General features: G+C 44.7%; 1 pseudogene; it reads left to right on the top strand.

Annotated features, from left to right (window-relative positions):
• The first annotated feature begins 1,445 nt into the window (after positions 1-1,445).
• Positions 1,446-5,579, top strand: LOC121781897 (annotated as a pseudogene).
• Positions 5,580-6,000: the final 421 nt, after the last annotated feature.

The following is a 6,000-nucleotide window of genomic DNA, read 5'->3' as shown; positions in this document are numbered from 1 at the left end:
ATAAATTTGAGATATATTGTCAAACTCAATCATAAACATGATCAAATACTAAATTTTAAAATATTTTGTGAAATTTTAATGTATGTTTTAGAAATTTAAATATTTTTTTAAGTGAATTTAAAAATTTTAATTTATTTATCAATTATTATATTAATAAAATCGGGTTTTCGGGCCAGTCCATCGGGTTTTCGGGTCTAGCCCTAACGGGTCGCGGGTTAATCGGGTGCGGGCTAATCGGGTTTTAATTTTATCGGGCTAGAAATTTCCAGCCTTAACCCTATAAATTTGGCGGGCTATTCGGGCCAGCCCACGGGTTGCGGGCTACATTGACATCCCTAATTCTAACGCTTCCAATTTTCATTTCTTTACTAAATTACCCTTATAATGCACACAAATCCGCCTTATAATGCAACGCAGGTTTAAAAATCAAGCATCCATCCAGACCATTGATGAATCAGATCTAACGATCCATATTTATAAGAATATTGGATCTAAGGGATGAATAGGAGAATAAGACTCCTCTATATATATATATGGAGATGATCAAAACAAATATTTGTTTAAATCCAGAAATGCAGCCCAAATCTTGGCCCTAGGATTAGATGATTTAATGGTCAATAATTAACCAAAAACATGGAACGTCATAATTAAGCAGTTTGAGGTCATATTATAAGATTTGAGTTTAATGTCATGTTAAGATCGTTTTAGGTCATGCTTTGTTAGAATGACCTAAAAGTACCCTACGTATGATATTGTTCTGCGTTTTTGTATTTAAATCTAGTTTTGCGTAGATCAAAACTATATATATATATATATATATATATATATTTATATTCATTTTAAAAGATATCTGAGTGAAATGTGTTAGTAGAATATAAGACCTCTTTACTATTTATAGTACTAATTATAAACCAAGACTCCTATTCGCAGACGGAGAGTTGTTGAATTTATTTCATGTGTTGCCTTCATAGTATAGGCAAAAAAAATGTGTAGCAAAAGGTGTTTTAGATTCAAGTTCAAAGACGGCTACCAATATATAAAAAAATTAGTTTTTAATGAAAGAAAAAATGATAATGTGCTGCATGCAGAAACTTTTAGTTGAACGTAACATTATGATTAATTAAACACTTATTTTTTTTATTTTATTTTATATAGATGATATTGATATAATATTGGATCTATTGGTACTAGAAGGTAAATATATACTCCTATTTTCTTTTGTTTTCTATTTGCATGTCCCTTCGCGTATCTTTCATAGGAAGCTTCAATTTAATATTATCATCACTACATATTCTATCACAATTCCTACAACTATATATAGACCCTATTCACGTACGTTAGTATATCACACATTCTACTCACAAACATCTTCTCATAGTTCACAAACATACACCAGTTTGTTATTTCATTTCTATAATTCTTTTTTGATATTCGACTGGAAAACAATGTTGAGAAACCAGGATCAAATTCTGTCCAAGATTGCTAACAACGACGGTCATGGCGAAAACTCTGCGTTTTTCGACGGTTGCAAGGCCTATGACTCCGATCCTTATCATCCCACCCTGAATCCTAATGGAGTTATTCAAATGGGATTAGCAGAAAACCAGGTACATTAATTATACTCTTAGTTTCTCTTTTAGTAATATATACTCACTGGGTTTCATAGTAGTGGAATCATTTTGTCATTTTGGTGCATTCCATAGTAGTTGAGTCATTTCATTTTTAGAAAAAGTCAACACATTTTTTCTTACTTACTTTACTCTCTCTTACTTTATTATCTCGTCATCTCTTTACCTTTTATCTTTTCCTACTTTATTTTTCCTTTACTTAACTCACTTAACGCAATTTTTTTAATCACCGTGCTGAAAAGAAATGCCTCCACTACTATGGAACGGAGAGAGTAGTATACTATGTTCTAATATAGTAATTATTTTTTTATGCAGCTTTCCATGGATTTAGTGGAGGAGTGGGTGAGGAACAACCCACAGGCCTCCATTTGCACGCCAGAAGGGGCGAGCCAATTCAAGGACATAGCTATTTATCAAGATTATCATGCTTGCCAGAATTCGTAATTAATTAATGTCACATTATGTACCATCAACACTATACATATAATTAAAGATCTATGAAATTGAAATTTCATGAATTTTATATGCAGGCTGTTGCAAGATTCATGGAGAAAGTGAGGGGAAACAGAGTCCGGTTCGACCCAGATCGCATAGTAATGAGTGGTGGCGCCACCGGAGCTCAAGAAACACTGGCGTTCTGTCTGGCTGACCCGAGCGACGCACTCTTGGTTCCCACTCCATATTACCCTGGATAACCATTTGTTAGAGCATCTCCAATGGCGGACGTCCGGTCGGACGTGCGCGACGGGCGACCGGGACGTCCGCCATTATGGCAGGGGAGGTCGGATACGGACGTCCCGTGAGGACGTCTGGTGTCCTCGGATGTGCGGGCGACGGGCGGGCGGACGTCTGCCATTGTGGAGTGGGTCGGACGTCCGGGTTGGACGCCCGGTAATTAATTTTTTTTTAAACTCTATATATACGGCTCGTTGAACTTCATTTCATTCGCACCACTTGTGTTAACAAGTTTCTCTCTTCTTTTACTACAAATTTCATTTCTACTTAATGGAGAACGATAGGAACTCCCCTGCCACGAGCGAGTCGCAGACTCCGGCGTTTCCCATCGACCTGGAGGGAAACGTTAGCGGAAATGCGACAACAGTTCCGACAATGTCGGGGATGGGTGGAATGGGTGGGATGATGTCCCCTTATATGTACAATTGGATGGGTGGGATGGGTAGTATGATGCTCAGGGCTGCGGGGTTGGGGGGCATGACCCCAAATATGATGATGTCGGGGATGGGGATGGGGATAGGGATGGGGGGCATGACCCCAAATATGATGATGCCGGGGCCGGGGATGGGGATGGGGGGCATGACCCCAAATATGATGGGGATGGGTGGGATGATGGCGGGGATGATGCCGGGGGGAGGGGGTGGCAGGGGCCCACAAGCGGACGATGTCTATCGGCCAGTTCTCGATATGCTGTCTACTGATACCCCCTCCACTTATGTTCCGGAGACTCAGTTAACCAGCTTGGAAACTTTTTCTTTAGAGGAGTTGGGGCTATCTCCAGTCAGGGAGACTCCAGGCAGGGGGAAGGGACGTGGCAAGGGCAAGGGGAAAGCCCCGGGCTCTTCCTCGCGAACGGTGGCAGAGGAGGAGGATGAGCATGAGACGGGAAAGAGGACGGTATGGAGCCCGTGGGAAAATGTCGCGCTTGTGAAGGCTTGGGTTTCAGTAGTCGAGGATCCCTATGTCGGTGCCAACCAACATATTGACAGACTGTGGTATCGCATCGCTGAAGCCTACCACACACACAAACCGGCTGGGGCGAAGCGTCGCGTTCTCGAACAGTGCCGGAAACAGTGGGAGCGGTTGAGGCCTAAGCTTAGTCGATTTGCGGGCCTCTACCAAAACAATCTCCGCCAGGCAAGCAGCGATATGTCCGAGGAGGATGTCCGGAACCGTGCCTTTGCTCAATACCCCGACAGAGCCTTGAAGTTCAAACAATTCGATCAGTGGGAGGCCTTTCTCATGGTGAAGGATTCCCCAAAGTTTTGTTGGGGAGTCGAATCGGGCTGGGCGAAGCGGACAAAGATCAACGCTTCTGGTGAATACAGCACCAGTGCTGGTTTGCACGAGCTCTCAGAAGCCGACGAAGTGTCCCCGCTACCTCAATCAGACTCTCGTCGCCGTCGGGTTGGGCAAAGGGCTGCGCAGCGGAGGGCTAGGGGAAGCAGCAGCGGGTCGTTCGAGGTCCAATCGGAGGCCCCTGCTCCCCCAGAAGATATCGACCGACTCGCCCGCGCGCAGTTAACGACTAGCTTGGTCCGGACCATGCATAGGTGGCATAGCACGACCGATCCGGTGTACAAGAGGATGTTGAAGGATGTCATCGATGGATGTCGGCGCGATTTGGGGATGCCACCCATTGGAGATGATGGCGCCAAGATTAGCGGCGGGGACGACGGGGCCGGCACGGGCGACGGGCCGGCACGGGCGACGAGGACAGCGCGGAGTGAGCCGGGGATATTGGACTATGTATTTTTCTTTTTTTGAATGACTATGTATTTTGTTTTTTTTCTAACTATGTTTTTTTTATGTTTTATGACTATGTATTTTTGTCGGTATTTTGCTTTCCCGTATTCCGTATCAAAATTATAATTCCGTTTTTACGTAATTACATTATTGTGATTTTTTTTATTGCGGGAAGTCCTAGTGGGAAGGGCGATGGGAAGGGCGGATTGTGCAGGGGATGTCCTAGTGACGTGGCAGTGGGATGAGAAGTCCTAGTGACGTGGCAGGAGATGTTTTTGGGATGTCCTAGTGGATGTCCGAGTGGGACATCCGCCCACTGGAGATGCTCTTAACTCGTTACGCTCGCATTCTAGTAACTTTTTTGCTAATTTTTTAGTAAGGTCAAACTATTTATTAAAACACGTGTCAGTCAAAATATGTCTTTTATTAAGTGACATAAGGATCATTATATATGGTATTATCCAGACTAACATATTTCTGGCATGCAGAAACGACCGCGATCTGACGTGGCGCACGGGCATCGAGCTCATCCCCGTCGTCTGCGACAGCTCCAATGACTTCAAGATGACCCGCGACGCCCTCGAAAACGCATACAAAAAGGCTCAAGAATCAAACACCAAAGTGAAAGGCCTACTTCTCAACAACCCTTCAAACCCACTAGGAACAGTGCTAGACAGAGAATCTTTATCAATGGCAATAAACTTAATCAACGACAAGAACATCCACCTAATCTGCGACGAGATCTACTCCGCCACCGTCTTCGACGAGCCCGGCTTCATCAGCATCGCCGAAATCCTGCAGGAATCCCCAGACTCCAACCCGGAACTCATCCACATCGTCTACAGCCTCTCCAAGGACCTCGGCTTCACTGGGTTCCGTGTCGGGATCCTCTACTCGTACAACGATGACGTCGTCGCCTGCGCGCGCAAGATGTCGAGCTTTGGCCTCGTCTCGACGCAGACGCAGCTGCTGGTGGCGTCCATGCTGTCGGACGAGGAATTTATGCAGAAATTCCTCGCCGACAGCGCGGCCCGCCTCTGCGCCAGGCGCGGCGCGCTGTGCCAAGGCCTGGCATAGATTGGGGTCGGGAGCCTGAAGGGCGGCGCCGGGCTCTACTGCTGGATGGACCTGCGGCGGCTGCTCAAGGCGGCTACGTTTGAGGCCGAGATGGAGCTGTGGCGCGTCATTGTTAACGACGTCAGGATCAACGTCTCTTCCGGCGCATCGTTCCACTTCTCAGAGCCCGGGTGGTTTAGAGTCTGCTTCGCGAACATGGACGATGAGACCATGCACATCGCTCTCGGTAGGATCTCGAAACTTGTTATGCAGAGTAACAAGAACTCTGAGAGCAGGAAGCCGTGTAGAAGGAGGAGTAAGCTAGAGATCAGCTTGTCGTTCAGGAGGCTGGACGAGATTATGATGTCGCCTCACTCTCCGATGACATCGCCTTTAGTCGGGGCGAGGACTTAGATGGATTTTGTGGGATCGGACTGTTGTCGAAGATGACCGGAATTTCGTTGCTGTGGTGGTGAATAAAAGGAAGATGGATAATTAGGGTTTATCTTTTATTTGTTGGAGTGTTTGGCTTTGGGGATTTTTGTCCATATGAGACATGGCATAATGTGTCTGATATTTGGAGTTGTTTAATTAGGATATTCACGATTTCCTGGAGCACTGTCTGTACTTTTATTGTTTGGACTATTATGATAGTATAAATGTTTGATTGTTGAGAAAGGGTGGCAGTTTGGTGAAAGAATTATGCAAATATGTCGTTTTTTTGTTGTACTACATTTGATATTTGATGTAAAGTTTTAAGGTAGGAGTATTAGTTTTGAGGGTGTTTGACAGAGACATTTCAAATGAGCTTTCACTTTAGTTGTTTGCACTATAG

The sequence above is a fragment of the Salvia splendens genome, chromosome 20 (assembly GCF_004379255.2).
Source record: "Salvia splendens isolate huo1 chromosome 20, SspV2, whole genome shotgun sequence".
NCBI lineage: Eukaryota > Viridiplantae > Streptophyta > Magnoliopsida > Lamiales > Lamiaceae > Salvia > Salvia splendens.
The sequence above is the reverse complement of the archived record's forward strand: the minus strand, read 5'-3'. Positions and strand labels throughout refer to the sequence as shown.